Genomic DNA, 19,381 nt, shown 5'->3' with positions numbered 1-19,381 from the left:
GCAGATAAAACTCATAGCTCAAACAACCATGGGCTCTCCACCTGGCTGCTATGAGTTATCCACCTTACAATTTCTGTCCCTCTAGCTCTTTCACTATATATCTTTTCTCTACAAGTGCCTGATATGTTTTCTATCAGAAATGGCTGATGATAGTAAAGCAAGTGTTGTCCACTTCTGTTCAGCTTTGAACTGCTGCTTCTATTTCAGACATGGGGGACAGGGCTTGTGTACACAAACACTTGTTTAATTTTTCCAACTGTGCTGTATGATCTAACAGAAGTGAGCACTTCATTCTGCTAATCTCACCCTGTTATCCTAGGGATAGTCACACTGACAGAGCTGTTGCATAAGGACAAAATGTGTACCTGTAACAAGCAATACTCTCTCTCTAGGTGTTAGAGATTCTGTCTCCGTGACTTATTGCAAAGTTTGTGCAGCAATCAAAAACTAATCCTTTAAAGTCTATACACAATTTTCAAGATCAAATGATTAGAGAGTGCTTGACTGTTGAACCACAGACGGAGGGGGGCGGGGGGAAAGACTTCAAGAGTCCAGTTAGTCTTTATCTGGTTGTCCGGTATCTGTTAAAAGCAGGTAATCCCCCACAGGTTTGACTGTCCCATCCTTAAAGTCTTTTGATGATAGAATATGTGCAGCCTGCTCAAACCCAGATAAGTGCATCCTTGTCCTTTTCCTTAGAAAGATTATTTTTACCTGAAAAGATGTCTGGAAGTCTTTACTGACCTCATTTAAATCAATAGCTTGTCGTAGTCACCACTAAAGTTCTCAACTAATGTGTGTATGTCTGAAATGTCTCTACACAGCACTCATTTAATGAACACCTTTGTGCTTTGTACATTAAGCAGTCTTTTTCTTGCACTTTTTTATTGGGAAAAAGAAGTGTTACCCATGTGGGAGCTGAACCCATGATCACAGGTTGGGAGATCAATACCTCGTGCATGAGGCTGCTGGGAATGTTACACACAATGTATGACTTGGATTAGAAAAATCTGTTGAAATTCTCTCTCTGCCAAACTCTCTTCCATGAAAGCTACAGTCTTGGACAAATTTTTATGTTTAGCAATTGAGGAAAAATTATGTCATCATTGGAGGGTGCATCTTAGCAGAGGGAGCAGGACAGCACAATACACTGGATGGATGGATCGAATGTTGACAACATAAATTGGACACCCATAGGGATATCCTTCCTTTTTAAGCAGCATAAGTGAGAAAAGGTGATCTGCACATTTCTACAATCAGGGAATGTCTGTTTCCCGATTCTGGCGCCAACTCTGCATTTAAATTCCAACCGTATTGTTACAGTCCATTAATTTTTGTAGACTGAAGCTGTTGTAGTGCCACACAGGGAAAATATGTAGCACAGATGTGTTTGCTGTTATGAATTTTCCCTTTTTTTTTTTTTTTATGTTTTAGAAATAGCTGTAAAATAAAATAATAAAGGCACTCCAAACAATTCATACATGGCCTAAAATTAAATCCACATCAGTCTTCGGCTGGTTGCAGAGCTGTAGTGCTAAAGTTGGGAACACTCCTGCCATCTATTTGCGGTGTAATTAGAGTTCATTTGAAGTCTGATGGAATTTCATTCCTATTCTGAAGGATGTCTGTTGCAATAAATTAGTTTCTTGGACCAAAGAAAAGCTATTCAAAAAATTAATAGCAAAGGGCAACTATGCTGCAAGCATCTGAGAGGGGTCTAGCTTGCTCAGCTTTTTATGGATGGAATGAAACTGCCATAAAAGCAACTCTAGAGCATTTGCTCAGAGGAACTCATCCTATAACGTGTTCGGCTTGTTGCAGTTATTCTTTCTCTCTGTGTCACTAATTTTGAACAGCAGGATAAAGGCAGCTGGAGGACACCACCACAGCAGGCACAGAAATACTTGTTGTCAGAATAATTCCCTGCATTAGGAGGGTGAGCTAAAAAGGCACAGGGCCAAACCTGGCTTGCATTAATGCCCCTGTTAGCACATGACTTTTAGAAGAATGCCAATAATGCTTGAATGTGGTCCCTCCTGTGGTACTCCTGTGCCCTGTGTACCAGCAAACCCAAAAGAGTTGCTGTTTGCAGGAATGACACTGCAAATTAGCCACACCCTGCCATCTTTTTTCCATTTGAGTTTGTTGCATAAAGCAGAAAAGATGTGAATTCCTTTAGGTTCCCTCCAGATCTGGGGTGTCACTATTGTTTTATGTGACTATAGTATGTATATCAGGTTTTGCTTGTTTTTAACAAGAGAAAGATTATGACCTAATGAAAAACCCTTTGTAATTTTCTATTCATCCCTTCATCCAGAAAGGTATTTTTATAACCCCAAAAGGTGAATTAAACATCCCTCACAAACATACATGATATCTTCTATATACCATGCAGACACCTATCTACATGCTTACAGCAAGCATATGCCTACATGTACATAATTGCCAAGTAGTATTGAATTAGCATAGGAAACAGACAATTAGTAGATTTTAATGCCAGCACTAGTATGTTATTTGACAGCTGTACAAGTTAAATATTGTAGTTGTTTAATATTACAATATTAATAACACCTCACCACAGACAGCAGGAGTAAGTTTATTGTACCAAAAAAAAGTGATACGCACTATGCAGGTTCCATGGTGTTTATAACATCCTTTCCATACAGTTTCATGCCTTTTTTTTGGTGAGGCTTTATTCAGCTCAGCTTGACAAGTGCAGTTGTCATGGTCTTGTTGACTTAATAGGGTGATGACAATTTGCATCTGCAGAGGATGAATCCTAGGAGAAAGAGAAACTTCCTTTGGAGAAAAGTGTTAGCGTGGCCAGAGTTTATCAGGAAAACCTTCACAAGCAAGTGTAGGCCCTAGCAAGATGCACATATTGCATTGATTTTCCACTTCACTGAGAGAAGGGAGTGACTACACTAAATACAATTTCTTCTACAGTATCTGGAACATACTTAGCTGTGTCATGAGAAGTAGTTTTTAACAAAATGAAGACTTTACCATAGCTATTAAAAATGTAGCAATAAAGCAAAAAATCTTATGAGGTGGTGACATAAGTGGTCATGATTCATTTTTATGAGAGAACAATATAGTGAAGACTGAGCCAGACTCTTCCTAGAGGTGCACAGTGGGCAAGAGGCCATGGAGACAACTCACAAGAGTAGAATTTCCAGGTAGGTATTAGGAAAAAATTTCCCAGTGAGGGTAGTCAGATATTTGAACAATTTGCCCAGTGAGGTTACGCAATGTCTGTCCCTGAGGATATTCAAAACTCAGGACTTATTCCTGAGTAACCTGATATAAACTGTCTCTTTTTTGAGCAAGTGGTCAGACTGTGATTTTCAAAAGTCTCTTTCAACATACATTGTTCTTCTTTCATGACTCTGTGATGAGATTTACTTAATTCACAGGAGTAAAATAGCTTTGCTGTATGCCCAGTTCTTAAATAGATTTCTCTGACAGAGACAGGAAAGCCACAGAAATTCTCAGTTTTAGTTTTCCTACATGAAAAATGGAAACTTGAGTATTTGTCTAATCACAGTGGTATTTGTGTAGTGTAGACCATCATTGTCTGCCAAGTGCTTCAGGTACCAAGAGGACTGATATCATACACACCTTTAAACATATTATGGATAGCCATTAAATGGTAAGAGCAACACTTGAACTTGTTTTTAGAAATCATACATGTCCATTGGCAACTGGTTGTAATTCCTGACAACGTCCTTTTAAGTATTGCCTGAAGAGCTGGGACAAGCTCTGGGTTGCCTGTGACTCGTCTGTGAAGTCTGTGTTCTCCAGAAGAGGTGATTTTCATGCCTTCACATGCCTCGTTACATCAAGTCTGCTTGAAACCTGGTCTGAAAGTTTTCAGGTGCCAAATGATGCCAAAACAGGTCCTTAGAAAAAAAAGGGAATTCCCATTATTTGGAGTACATGACCGGTGTCTAAGTAGGCTCATTTTATTTCTGATCCTTGACTGAAGAGATACTTTAAAATCTGATGATTGGTAGGTGACCAGCAATGAATCCCAAATAGGCAGCAGAGGAGAGTGAAGACAGACTGAGTTAGCCATAACTACCCTGTCTCACTTCTACAGGGCAGGTATTTGCACAGGCTGAAGTTCACCTCACTCCAGAAGAGGCATGGAGAGCACTTGAGAACCACTTAGATCCTTAAAATAGGACTTAAGTGGGACTTAAGGGCTGTTCCAGCCATCTGTGTGGATGAGAATGCCACCTACAAAGAGCAGCATGGCCCAGACAAAGACCTGTTCATGGGAGAGCTCACAGATAATGAGTAACAAAAGGTTTAAATGCAGCTGAGATGTATAACTGACCAAAATAGGAAAGAGATGCTCAATGCTTTAGTGAGGCTCTGCATCCTCCCTGTTGTGCGTGTGTGTGCGTGTGTGGGGGTGTTTGCATGTATACAGGCAGAAGAAAACACTTATAAAACATGCACACACAAACTAAGTGATTATTGTGATATCCATAGCATGCTTGGGAAGGTCGAATGAAAAATAATGTCAGACTTGTTCTGTATTCAGCTATGGAGAACAAGAAATGCTGCTGCTAATAAAGGCAGATTTGGCAGCTGTGGAGCCTTGGCAAGGGTACAGAGTTCCTTCGTGTGCTACTGAATAGCTCCAGCTGTGCACAGCTTGAAATGTATCTTGAAAGCACTGAAAGACAGCTGTCCCGCTCACTGCCCCACTTGCCTGGCTGAGAGAGGATGAGGACATTTTTAATTGTAAATTTATGCTGTACTTTGGGCCCTTCCCTGCCCATTCTCCCTTTTCCTGGTGAAATAACATAAAAAGAAGATCTTCTCCATGGGACAGCCAGCAGGTAGGGGTGACACAAGTCAGCCCAATATAGGAAAATGGTACTGCAGATTTGATCTAGGTCCTGCTGCTGACAGAGACAGAGAGATGACTGCCAGAGGCATGCTGTGCATTATGGCAGGGTTTTGATACTCACCCAGCCCCGTCAATTATATGGATCCTCTGTTGTTCTGCTCCACCAGGGGCATAAGATGAACTTTTTTTTTTTGTACTGTGTTTGCAACAAAGTGAGCAAGGTGGGAGAAAACGGAAAGTGCGCTAAAGTGCTTTATGCCCCAGTGGAGGAAGGTCTTCTGCCTCCTACAAAAATGTGAGCACAAGGTATCAAGGAAGAGATCTTAGGAGTGGTGGCTGTGCCCTCTACTCTAGCAGGAAAGCCCAGAGCCATCTCTGCCATGCCTTTCAGAGTGTGCTCATCTCTACAAGAAATGGAGTCAGCAGGATTAACCGTATAGTTACATTAAATACAAACTCAGCTTTCAAGAGGATAAATTAGGGCTTAACGCTTTCTATGTCAAGTGGCAAATACATTGTTTTCTGTCATCCTTACAGCTTCTTCCAACCATCAGAGTGGGCACAACTCCCATTCTCACTGCCATCCCATCATCCAGCCCCACAGTGCAACAAGCTGTTTCCCTCTGTTCTTTCCATGGAGATGCTGCTGAGAAACCTCAGTGCTCTGATGGCTAGAAGTCTTCTTTCAATTTCCAGGTGCGGCCTTATTTACAACCATTTCCTACTCTTTTCTTCTTGTGCCAATGCTGTTTGAAACAGCTCTTCTTCCTTCAGGTGTTTCCCTGAAACCTTTTGTCCAGGTGAGTGGATGTGTGGGCACGTGTGTATGTGCACACAGACTGTGCAAACACTACAGAGAGCTGTAGAGACCTTCATTTCTCCACACTAAGCAAAGCTGAGGAATGTCTGCCCACTTAGACCTTTCCCTCCTGTTTTCAAAGTCAATGAAAAGTTTTCCATAGGGAAAACCCATTTTCTGGTGCCTTGGAGAGCCCCTGTTCAGGCATTTCAGCTATTTCACAGCAGGGAGTCACCATCCTGGTGCCACAAGCCAAGCAGGACAATCTGGACAGCTCTAAAGGAGTGCCAGGAGACTCTGGTTTGACTACACTGACTCAAATGCCTTGTTTTACCCAGATTGAAGTGGGACATTTTGCTCATGTTTTTCATTACCATCTAAAATCAATTTTTCCAACAGGGAAAAAAGTGTCAGTGTCAACAAGCTGGAAAAAAATTTAAAAAGCTTTTTTCCCAAAATGTACAATAAAAGGATTTTTCTTTCTTTTCTTCTTGCTCATTGAACACCAGGATAAAGGCAAATGTGTTGTTGCATCCAGGACTATCCTTTCAGGTGACCTGTAGGGTCAAAAGTAGTGTTTGTTTTGGGGTAGCAGGTAAATGGAGAGGTCATGGGACTGGGCAGTGGATGCACTGGTTAGAAGTGGAGTCGCTGGAATATAAAATAGGGAGTTAAAAGGAATCCTGGGGAATGGGCCAGTTTAATTAGAATCCTAGTGTGGTTATAAAAAAATGCATTAACATGTTATTCCTTAAGCATTGGGACCTAGGGAATATTTCTTGGGCTTCCTGTGGCTCCCTTCCATGTGGATTCTCTCATGTAGAATAACTGTGCTGAACTCATATTGTGACCTTTTCCACTAGCTTAGTCTCTGTCCTGTAGCCCACTGCTAATTTTCCTAAATATTTTAAAACATAACACTGTGATGCCTTTTCCCTTCCTTCATACTGCACTGGAACCAGCCAACAGTCTCAATTATTATTGAATGGGGGTAAGCCTGACAGACAAACAAACAGCCAGAGCACAGCTGCATAATACTCATTTCCTCAGGAAATGAAGCAAAATATTACAAACAAAGTCCATTTATTAAAGCTATGTAATAATTTAATAAGAAGAATATCAATGTTCCCCCGTTGAGACCTTACTAGGCTTTTAGACTGCCCTTTTTGTCTTTCTTTCACCTTCCTCTGAAGACTAAAAGCTTGGTTGCAGCTGGAGATGGGACATATAGATTGCCTGAAAGTGTCAAGCCATACCAAGCCAAGCCTGAGGATCATATGCACCTGGTTAAACTCACTGCCAGGTGCTGTGTCTGGGAGCAATTGCTTCCCTTCCTCTGCAGAGTGGAGGATTGTCCCCTTCCCAGCCTCATCTGTGAGTTTTTATTTAGGGAATTCCCTGACACTGCCAGAGCTCAACACATCTCTCTTGTTCCCCTGTGGCATGTCATTGCTCCAGAGACTGGAGGAAACCCAACACTGAAGCTCTGGCATTTTTTTGGGGTATATTAGTATGGACCTGATGGACCTGCTGTGTATTGCAAGGTCACCTGCAGTGGCAAAAAGGGGGACGTGGTGACTCAGATGGGACCCCTCAGGGACACAGTTCTTATGAGTTTTGATGGGGGGGTTACAATGGTGCCCATGGCTTGTCCCTTCACTCTTTAAACTGAATGATGAAAAAGCACAGGCTGACACTCTCCTCCAGCAACTGTTAGGGACTTTCTTCAGCTGGTAATTTAAACCAGGTGCTGAGTTTTGGAGAGAAGAGATTTTAGGTGCGTACATTTATTATAAGGATTAAATTAGTTATATTTAATTTTTTTTAATTAATCATATTTTGTTACCTCATTGTATCAGCTCCACGTCTTTCGAGATGCATTTAGTTCTATGCTACTATTTACTAATATTCTTGTTAATGATTTAAATTGCAGCTATGCTCGAGATGTGTGACATGCTTTCTAGAAATGGAAGCATGTCCTTCATTAAAAGGCTTATTCTGAAATAGATGAGACATATAAACATCTTGTTATATGATATATATATATAATATAAATATATATAAATAGCACTATTAATAGTGATTCATAATATACTACAGGAGCTGTGACAGCATCATCAGACAGAGGCAATGCTTTTAATCCATTTGAAGCTCTAGTAGGAACCAGACCAGTATTTGACAATTTATATATTTATTGTTTGATGGGGCACATGAGCCTGCTTCTGCACAGAAGTCCAACTTAATGGGAGTTGCACCTCCAACATGAATGGAGGATGGACATAGCAGTTTATCTCCAGTTGCTGATGTATGGTGAAGTGTGTTATTCATGCAGCTGATCACTTTTTGTTGGTTATCTGTCTCACAGGAGCTGCCATGGTGGTGATTGTCATCTCTTTGGTTGCATAAAGATAAGACTGGGGTGTCCTTGGCAACCTGCAGACAACTCATTTACTGAGCAAACTTAAAATCTACCTACTTTAGCACAAAAGTGGCATTTGAAACTCTCAGCAAGTTATCTAAAATCTCTATTTTATGGTAACATTTCACCATTCCACTCTGTGGAAGCTGGAAACTAAAATTATCACTAAGTAGAACATTCATTGGACTTGCTGAAAGGATTGAATAGCATTTTCCAGCATCAGATGATGGGCAGCCAGAAAATATAGTGTCTTGCTGAGCAGTCATAACTTTGAAATGAGCTCCAGCTGAGCTGATGGAGGTAATGTCTTCTCTGGGACATCCAGAGCAGATGTCCACCCTGCACAGCAACGTGCCAGCATGTACCCACAGCCTCTCCCTGCCCCTAAGGAGTGCAATACACACCGTAAGTGTCCCTGTAGCATCTCTAAAACAGAGGGGAGGATTCAACTTATCTGCTTTAGTGATCAAACTTTAAAGTTGATCCTTCTAAATTCACACCTGTGAACCAAGGTGCACATGGTGGCGGCACAGTCGTCTTCTCTAGCTTATAGACACACAGAAGGGTCAGTGTTTAGAGGAAAGGGGGACATGGGTACCTCATGTAGGAGACCAAAGTTTGGTGGGGTGCAGCTGGGGCTGGTTTTCCTAAAGCTCTCCAAAAGAGGTAGAGAGTTATTTGCTCCTCCAGAGCTTCCTTTAGGGGTGTAGCCTAAACCAGATGATCTATAACACTCTTTGGAAGACTTCCCTCTCCAGTGGCTATAGATGGAGTCTAAGGAGCTCAGCCTATTCACTTGGCCACCCAAATTTAGAGGAGAGCAGGTACCATGAACATCCTCCAGAGGGGGTAACCTGGAGAGTGTCCAAAGTCACAAAGAAGATTGTGGCTGGGTTCCATGGCAGCCTTGACCCTCTCCCATGGTGTCAGTATGTTACAGACAGCAGCCTATGCAAAAACGTTCTAGTGGAGACAACTGGACACTTAGTAGGGACAAACTGGAGAAATGAAAAACCTCTCCATAGAGACAAATGCCCTCCATTCAGGGGAGGACAGTAAAAAGAGAACTTTCACCTCATTTATAAACTCCAGTTAGTGTCAGAGTTACAAATACTAAGAAACTGTAACCAAGAAACAAATAAAAGATAAATGCCTTCAACCTTTAATTTCATTCATAGGCTATGTCTCAGCATTTCTCTTCAGGTCTCACATGCTTGAAAACTTGCCAGCTCTTTTCCAAGTCTCTTAATCATTTGGACTAATAAAAATATTATCTCTTTCTATAAATCATGGTTTTCTTGTATACTGAGACCATCATAGCTACAACATCCATCTGTATAACTCCTCTGCTCACTGAAGTAACCAGTGACTGGGCTCTTGTCCTTTACAAAAGTTCTTTCCAGCCGCTGGATTTGTAACCCTTCAACCACAGAGGAAGGACTGGCAGGAGCCAAACCCTACACCCTTGTAAAGGCAGAACAAGCCTTTGTCCCTGTACACACCTCTTTCATTGCACAAGCAGGTGGTTCAGGATGTAAAGATATACATATATGTCATCAGCACAGCTTAAACACATGTAGGTGTAGAAACAAGCTCTAACAGAGTTGAAAGGTATTAGCAAATTCAAGTGATTTGGCACTACTCATTTCCAGCTCCCTGGAGCTTCCTGAACTAAGCTGGTAGAAAACATGTAATTCCACACCATTCAGCACAGACATGAAGCAAAGAATGAGATCTAGGTCTGTAACTGACTTATTACAAGGACCTGAGGTTCTGGCAAGAATGGACCTGTTTTGAAATTTGAGGACCAAACATAAACTTCTCAAATATGGATGTTTCATGTCTGATAATTTGTATCCATGCAAAAGAAAGCATAGGGTGGACTTGGGGTTTTGGTTTATTTTGGTTTTTTTAATGTCAGGCAACAATGATGTTACCAAAGACCTGATTTGGCTTGATAAGTTTGAAGAGTCCTAGAGATCCAACCTGATTCAGAGCTCTTAGCACTTCACAAACCAGCATGAAAGCACTGTCCCAGTCCTAAAACCCAAGACAAACAGTACTGCAAAAAGCCTGGGAGATGGAGGAGACAAGGCAATGTACACCACATCAATGTCCAGGCATGAATATAACCAGAATGACTGCAGGTCTGTGGTGGAGAACCTCTGACTGGGCAAACAAGAGCCTGCTCCCCTCTGCACCCATGAGCTCTTTGAAACTTCACAAGTCTGAGCAGCTTTCCTGGCCTTTCCATCTCTCAGTCCACCTTCTACCTCTTCAGAGCAGGGGGACCTCAGCTTCACCTAACCCAGGAAAATAAACCTGTTGCTGGACAACTTAACTGCTAACATAATTATACAGATGGGAATCAAAGCAAAGACAGGCTGAAGGTGAGACCCAGACAAAGAACCCTTTTCAGTGTAGGATGATTCCACATTTTGGATTCTTCATTGTTCCACTTGCTTAGGTGTCTTTATTAGGTAGTTTCACATTGTATTTATTTGGAAGAAACACAAGAAAGCTGGAACACATGTTCTGAGATGGCAGCAAGGTCTCTGTGCAGTTACTTCATAGCCACCTCTTTCATGATGCCAGAAAATCGTGACCTCATGACAAACTTTGTCAAGTATGCAGTCAGCCAGGAGCCAGTAAGAGTAGTGGTGTCTAAACCACCAAAAAAAGGACGATTCAAGACAGGGAGAACTGATATTCCTTGTAAAGAAGTCAAATTAAGCCAATTCATAAACATAGACATTCTTATTAAAGTGCCTAAAACTAACACATCTTGCTATTTCCAACATTCCAGTACAGCACATATATCCTAAACCACAAGGCAGTTTCTAACCTCATCAGCAGCATGTTTTTTATAACACCACACAGTTCATGAAAAGCTTGGCATGCATTGCTGGATTCATTTATATCCATTAGACAAGACCAGATGAGCTTGACAGTTTTATTTTCACTTGAAGATCTCTCAGTACAGCAAGCTGTCCTGATGGCATCAGGCCCCAGTGACAACTGAAGCATTGCTCAGAGAGGAATCAGAAGGACCATTGACCATAATGGACTGAAAATAATGGTGTAAAATTGCACAGAATTTGCCCGGAAAGAACGTGCAACCTAAAGCTACAGTTTATCTGTTAGCCCAGAGGGAATAAAGGATGATGCTCCACAAATTTTCAGCTACCTTTGGATTAAGCTTTGAAAATAAGGGTCCTGCTTGTGTTTCCAGGATTTCCAGGGATACTTCTTCAGAGCCCAGTGGTGGTCCTGGTTTGCACCCATGAAGAGAAGCAGATCCTCTTTGCTCTTTTACTTCTGGTTGCAGCCTCCTGTGACTCCATATAGAAACTGCATTAAGTGCTGGATTGCTCAGTTCTGTGATTTTGTTGCTCTTATCTGTAATTTAATTCTGAAGCATTCAGAAATCTTTTAAGTGCCTCCTGATGTGCTGGAATAGAGAGAAAAATGCAAAATCAACATTATTGGTTATTGCAGTTTCCATGGGAAGAGAGTACTATGTTTCTGGGAAGAATATAGCCAATTTCTAAAGGGATGCATTAGAAAAGTGACTCTAAAGACATTTTTAAAGAGACAAAATCTTGATGCTGTACTTCCACTGGGTCATGCCTTGCATTTCTCCAGGCGTCCCCACAGATTCCACAGGGAGTCTGTGGAGCAATGTCTCTTTAATGAAAGTATCAGAACCTGGTAATTTAGGCTTAGTCTGTGGTTGTTAGATTTGTTATTAAAATCAAGAAGACTATGCTAGATTGGGACCTTTATTAAATATGGAATTAAGCTTTCCTCTCTAATTTTAGAGTCTTCTGTTCTCCATTCTCATTCCAAGAGAACAGTGTTAAATAAATGGCTTTTGCATGACAGAGATGCTGATTAACAGGCTCTTCAGTCAGGCTAGAAACAGAAAATAAATCAGATTCTGATAAAAATGCACTTCATTGAAGTGGAGGGAGATATATCAATTTCTGTTCACTGTAGTTCTGGCCCTGTGATTGCAATTTTCTTAAGGTGATTTCCTATGTTCATTACTATGAACTATTTGTCTGTTAACTTCAGCAGTTTCTGGATTCTGCCTTTTTACTTTAAAAATACGTATTTTAGATAGACTTTAACACTTTGGATATGATAGGATTTCTGCAGCTGTGTTTGTAAGGGAATTCATGAGCTCATATAGTCCATCACCAGGAAAGGATCAATCCTATGTAAAATTGGCCTAATATCTTTTCATCAAATAATTTCTTAAAGGCTTCTGTTGCTGCATATTCCACAACAATTCTGAGACAAGTATTAATAAGTCTAGTTACCTTGTGGAAGTGGAGTGATGTGGGATTATGCCTTTAAAAGTCATAAATCTTCCTGGGGTTTTGTCCACTTGAAAGTTCTCATAAATTTTCAGGTTTCAGTCTGGTTTTTCCAAAAGCATCATGCATCCTCAACTCATATTCATAATCTTGAAAATTTTGTTATTGCTCTCCTAGAGGTTTTCTCCCACAAAACCACAAGCAAATTCAAAGCTCCCTTTCACCTTTGATAGAGTATGTTGGTTAGCAGGCAGGACAGGGACTAAGATCTTTTTAGCAATGAGTTAAAAAACAAAACAAAACAAAATGAGTCCAGAAAAACTCACTCCAGAATGGCTGCACAGGATACAGTGACTACCTTCATGTGTACGAAGTCCAGTGGCCAGTGGATTGGGAGAAAGAGGTAACCTTTTTTTTTCCCACTCCTGCTCTTCTATTCATCTTCTTTATAAAGTTTTTTGTACACTGGGAAGCTCAGTCACCATAGGGGTTAGCTCAGCTAAGTGGCTAAAAACAACACTTACTCTAAACTACATCTCGAGTCATTCACAGACAAAACGAAACTGGGAGGTACGGACTGAAATTACACCACCAAAACCAAGACTGAACCAGCATCCCTGTTGATTCAAATTTTGGGCACATCCACCAGCCCAAAAGAAGCCCCATGACTGTCAATAATTTAGGTCTAGCCAGAGCATGCTGAAATGTTGGTAGGGAAGGTCCAGTCTGTACCTTACTGGCAGTGTTAGACAATTCAGAGGATCAACATCAAAGGCACATCTTCCCATGCTTTTCTTTTGCATCAAGAACCATGAAAGTTCTCTTTGTAATCTGTGTTTTTACAAAGCTGCCTCTCCCCAAAGAGCCCTAAAATACTTTGCAAGCCAAAGGCCTCATTTGGATCTGTCTTATATTGGTATAAATGAAAATTACCCTGATGGTAGATCAGAATCAGCCCTTTGTGTGAACAGCATTCTTGAAACTCAGCCCTCTCTTGGGCAGAAATCAATCAGGCTGCTTGTTTAGCCTTAACCCTCCTGTCACAAACAATAAACTTATTGCAGTGGGAATTGAGAGGGTGCATCCAGAAACCACTTTGTGTTTGATGCTCTTGGGTTGACAAGGTAAAATTCCTCAGGACAGGAATGGCCCCTTAGAGAAGATCAGAAATTGCAAATATCACAAATGCAGTATAGCTAGGGGATGCCAATGCCAGGGTCTCTCCCTAGTTTTAGTGCAGATGACCTTGTGAGGTCACACCTTGCTGCAGAGGTACTCAAGTAGTCAGGCTTTTTCTTACAGAGGTGCAGACTCCAGTGCCAAAGACTTGTGTCTCCTGACCATAGACTTACATTTTCACAGGTCCTTTTAGAGCAGCTCGCATTGAAAAGCCTTGGCTGAAATCACCAGCTTGTAGCACAGCTGAGGCTTCTAAACACTGCTGTGATGAAGAACATAGAAATACTTTGTAGGGGGAAAGGAGAAGAAATACTGAAAACCAAGTGATGTGGCTTCTATTGAACTTTCAAGTATTAGTTTTCACCAGTGCCTGCATTTGCCTCCATGGTTCTGCCACTTTAAAAGCTATCTGGGGACAGGGAGAGTCATCCACTGAATTTTGTCTATAGATAACTGCAAATGAAAAAAGTGGGGAGGAAGAAACAGAAACAGGTAGCAAACTTTTTCTGCTCTCCTTCCTTATTTCACTCTACATAAGCCTTAAATTGCTCAGTAGGAAACTCTTCCCATGGGATCTCGTGGGGCATCAAAATGCCTCATTTTAATTCATTGGTACTTTTCAGCTAAGGTAGACAAAGAGCTGGAGTGCACGTGCATGTGTAGGGGGATTTGAAAATAAAATAAACAACCTAAGTCAATTCTGGAGAACAAAATAAACAAACAAATAAATAAGTATTTGCCTGGGTTTGCTTTCAAAGCAGGAACATTAATAAGGAGCTCGCTTGCACTTCCTTTTGGGGTGTTCCTGCATTTTGCACTATAAAAACACATCACCTGGAAAGCATTGAGAAAAACAGGCTCCCGACCTGGGTTCACATTCTTCTTCCCCTTTAAACCCTTCAAGTAAAATTCCCCTACCTTGAAAACACAGAACTCATTCTGAGGTCCTCATTGGAGAGCTCAGATCTCGCTTTGCCTTCTCCCCAAAAGGGTTCCTAAAATAAATAATGATGTGCTGTAAATAAATCCAGGATTGTTTTCCCTGGAAAGATATCTGAGGATTGTGGGCAAGAGTAGAATGAATGTGGAGGAGTGTTTCAAACCAGAAGGAAAAGATATGCAGAGTTTTAGCTAACTTGGACCACTAAATCAAAGGGATGGATCTAAAAGGCCCAACAGGAGCTGTGTGGACAACAGCAAGGACTCTCCTGGTAGGTGTCAGTCCCACCAGTTCCTTCATTAGTAGCCTCCCCTCCTGATGCCTGCGTGTGTCCTGGTTCAGCCAGAGCTGTCGGGGCTTGCTCTTGCTGAGCAGCACCGATGGGTTTTGATTATGTGGCTGCAGCCAGGCAGCTCTGCCGCAGTGTCAGACGGCCCCCGGAGAGGCTGGGCTGACGCCTTGCAGCCCACTCAGACAGAGCCACATTCCCCCGTGCTGGTGGCAATGACACAGCTACCAGAGGAGCTCATAACAAGCAGCATCTGAAAGCAATAAAGCAAAGGAAAACTGCGGGGAAGCGTGAGCTGCAGGAGCCTGGGTGGGAGCAGCCAAGATGCTTGGTTGTATGGAGAGAATTCATTAGCAGCAGTTTTTATACTGAAAGACATCCCAGTCTTGGAGATAAGGTTCCTGTTGAGATATTTCCTTGTCATTCATAGCTTTTAATCCCCAAATTTCATTTCTGTTTGACTGCTCTCAGACACCAGACTCATTTCTTCCCCCTCTTACCAAATGACTTTGCAGTAGCAAACTTGTTGGGGACTCAGAGTTTATACCACTAAAACGAACATTCACAGCCACTCCAAATATCTCCATTCCTGTAGCAAAAGGACATGTATTTTCCTCCTTCCAATGCAGAGACAGTGCTCAGAACAGTTTGATGGCACAGAAGCTCATAACACACCCTGGAAATGTGCATCCTAAGATCCTATGGCAGCAGGACTGGTACCCATTCCCATGGTAAAACTGCCTGGAAAGCAGACCCTAGAAATGTGCTTGAGCCCAGATTGCTTAAACTTAACTCAGAAAAGTCTCTTTAGTTCATTTTTAGTTCATGAAAGCATCATACTTTTGATTGCACTGAGAGCACTCTGCAAGCCTTCCTTGGAGTCTGATTCACGGGAGAATTCCAACCTTAAGTATTTAATACAGTGAGACACCTGGGCTTCTGAAATACAGGGGGATCAGAGCCTAAAGTCCATTATTTCCAAAAAGTCCATCAAAAAATGTCAGGGAGATGGAGCAGCAGCAAGAAAAAAATTCTGGGAAATCCCTGGAAGTTCAAGTCTTGTGAGTGCTGCTGGGATAGCCAGCAGTCCTGAAGACACTGGTCTCCCTAACGTTTGGCCAAAGGTGTCGAAGGTAGATGTCTGTTTTGATATGCCACTTTCACTTTGCTGTACAGAGCCTTAGACAGGCCAGTATGAGCCTAACCCAGGAGATGCTCCAAGGGAATTGGTATTCAAGGGAGTTTGAAGCCTTGGGAAGGATACCAAACCCCTTTCTTTAGAACAGGGTTTAACACAGATTGAAAATCTTCCATACACTTCAAGGTTTTCTGATTCATTCCCAGAGATGCTTTTCAGGCCTGTCAACCCTGATTAAATCATTCCAAATAATTAAACTGTTTTTGAAAGTGATTTGTCAAATATATACATATATATATATAAAATTTGTACTTGCATGATCACAGTAATACATCAAGTTCCTGAAAGTCATTGAGTCCTGCATCAAATTGCCTTCAGTCCAAATGGTTTTATTCTGTTCAATTGGGTTATAAAACCTTGGCCACCTAGTGAATCTGGTAGTGGCTATAAATCTCTGCAGCTGGGAAACTGGAAGGCAGCCTTGCCTACCTTACAATGAGAAGAAACCCTGCTTCCCATTCCAATTCAGCAGCGCCTGCAGAGTATAAAGACCTTCCTGAGCAAAATCCTTCAAAAATAGTAATAAAGAACTGAGGGGAGCCCGGGGAAGAACACATAATTACAGATGTTGTTTGGAGGGCTCTGCTCTATTTTGAAGGAAGTTTTGAAAGCCACAGCAGAGATGGGATGGGATTTTTGCTCTGCAAGAGCAGGGTGTACTGACAGCACCCATGAACAGCACCGTACCACAAAGATATATCACTTTGTTGTACCCACTGCTTGTAAGGCCTTTAGAAACCCAGTTAGCTACAGTGAATGTTGCTGAACATCCATTTCCCAAGGCTATTGAAATAGGATTTTTTTTTTATTTTTGGTGAAAGGCCAAAGAATAAAACAATCCTGACGGAAGAAAACGAGCCAATTCCTGGCTTCTGTGTTAGGACTTAATAAAGAGGATCAGCTCACACAGTAGGTGAAAAGGATACAATACACTTGCTACAAACTGGTTGCCTTTTATCCCATTTTCTATTAATTTCCATTTTGTCAGGTTTTTTCCTTCAAAAAATTATTATACAATCTTGTATAACTTTGAGGTCAAATTAATGGCTCTGTAGTTGCCCAAAACATCTCATTCTCTTCCTGCTTTTCTTATTTAGCCATGGGGCCCAGATCCTATTTACCAGTTACATGAACTACCCATGACTGAATGAATGCACCATTGCTAATGAGCTAGCCAATTCACATCCTTCTCCTTCCAGAATTTGGGGATAGAGTCTATCTGTCCCCAAGTCTCCATTCCTCCTCCTATGTGGTCATTCCCATTCTTACAGCCTCATCCTCATTTCCTTTCATTTGAGAATTCACCCACATCCATAACCAAAAGGAAAGTGGTGCTGTCACAGCCAGCTGAGCCAGTCTAACACTACAGAGGCTGCAAGGGGAAGGACCTGCCTCTCTCCTTCTTCACCTTCCCATGGCCTCGCTCATTCCTGGCACCAACCTGGGTACTTGTGGATCAGTTTTCTGAGCTGATTCAACTTGCTAAAAGAGCAGAAAAACTCTAGCCACATGCTTTTCTGGGGTGGTTTACTAATGGGTTAAGGAGCTGGCGCAAGATAATCGTCACCGTGGTGGGGAGATGGGAAAGCACAGCAAAGCCTCTGCTTGCTGGCAGAGACGAGTTATCCTTTAAGCCATCTCACCCTATCTCACAGAGCTGCGCCTCAAGGCAAAGCATTTATCCAGTTTTGGTGCCATATTTTTGATCTCCACGTTCTTTCTCTCCTATTCCTCCTCCAGCTGAAAACCCTTCTGGTTTTGATTTTAATTTCCTTTGCAAGGTTCAGCTCAGCTTGACAGTTGGCAATTCTCACAAGCTCTCTATGCTTTCTGACCTCTAAGATGTGGCTTGTTTTGCTGGTCAGATATGGTTTTTAGCCCTTGTAACCTTTTTTTCTGCCCAGTCCAAATGTCCTGTTTGAAGCAGATCTTGCACTTAATTCAGTCTGGAGCCTTCCTCTGCAATATTGGTCCCTCTCCCGAGCAAGATACAAGAGCAAAGAGGTGTTTTCACCCTTGCTTGTAGAGTATCCTACACACAATAGTCCTAGAGCTCTTCAATAAATTTGCCCCTTTGGACCTAAGTTGCAGATCCCTCTTTTAACACTTTCAATATATTTAGATGGATTCATCTCATGACCACAGATCCAAAGTCATTACGTTCTCAAGAGATCTCACCATCTACAAAGTCAAACCTAAAATGTCATCATCTTGTATTTGTTGCATGACTGAGTGGTTGCATGAGTCAGCCCACATGCAGGGCTGTATGGGCCTTTCTTGATAGCATTTATTTTCCAGTGCATATGTGCAGAATTCAAGCTTCCATAATGATACAATTCTCCCTTGTATACATATTGATCTCAATCTCTCTCTCTCACTCTTCCCCCCTCTCTCTCTCCCTTCATATAGGAAAGTAAGCTTAGCTTACAGTCCAGCCTGGGAACCTATAAGAAATTCCTGGAATGAGTTCAGTCTCAATGTCTTTAGCCATCCTACCCTATATCACTTGGACCCAAATGTGTTTTGCTCTGCCCCTGCAGTTCTTGTGTCCTGTCAGTCTCTCCTACCATCACTGTACAGCATTACTTCTCTCTCTAGTCTTTGTTTCTTCCTCTCCTCTCCTTCTCTCTTTGTTCCTTCCTCTTCTTCTATCTCTCATTACCTGCATTCCAAAACCAATGCCATTCCAAGATACTGCTATTACCCTTATAACATCCAGTGTTACATCCTGCTTTCGTAGTTAAATCCCTCCATTTTATTGCTAAAGCCTCTTTAATCAATAGAAAAGTATTTCAATGCTTTTACTGGCCAATATAATTTTTCCACCTGCATCAGACAAAATCTTTTTATTATCAAATTATCTATTTATTTCTTGCAGCAATAATTTTTCCTTTCCACAAAATCCATTTTACTGTCCCACATCCCAGCACATACCATTTTTCCATTATGCACTGAATCTCCTCTTCCTCTGTGCAAGAATTTCATAGATATCTCCCAAACTCACTCCCTCATTTCTCATGAGGTCTTCATACCTGCTAATTTTAATCTTTCAATGCCACTCTCTACCGAGGTGAGAGCAATCCACCAAATATCCTTTCCCTTACTAATTCCCCATAATCAGCTGTCTCAAAATCATCCTTCTTGATGAATATTTGAGGCACTTGCTGACCTCCACGTAACAACTTTACCTACCCTTTCCAAAGGCTGAAAGGCTCATCCAAGACTTACTTTGTATGTCTCTCCTAAGTGCGCATAATTATCCTTGATTACCCCTCACATCCTTTGGGCACTTGCTTTAGCTTCTAAATCCATGTTGTAGTTCCCACTCTCCTCTGAACACTTCTGGCAACATGGGAGTTAACTGGCCAAAG

Source organism: Corvus kubaryi, unplaced genomic scaffold (assembly GCF_017639235.1).
Source record: "Corvus kubaryi isolate FWS band 111438036 unplaced genomic scaffold, C.kubaryi_AGA036_p1.0 split1-131, whole genome shotgun sequence".
In the NCBI taxonomy this organism is placed as follows: Eukaryota; Metazoa; Chordata; class Aves; order Passeriformes; family Corvidae; genus Corvus; species Corvus kubaryi.
Note: the sequence above shows the minus strand (reverse complement) of the source record.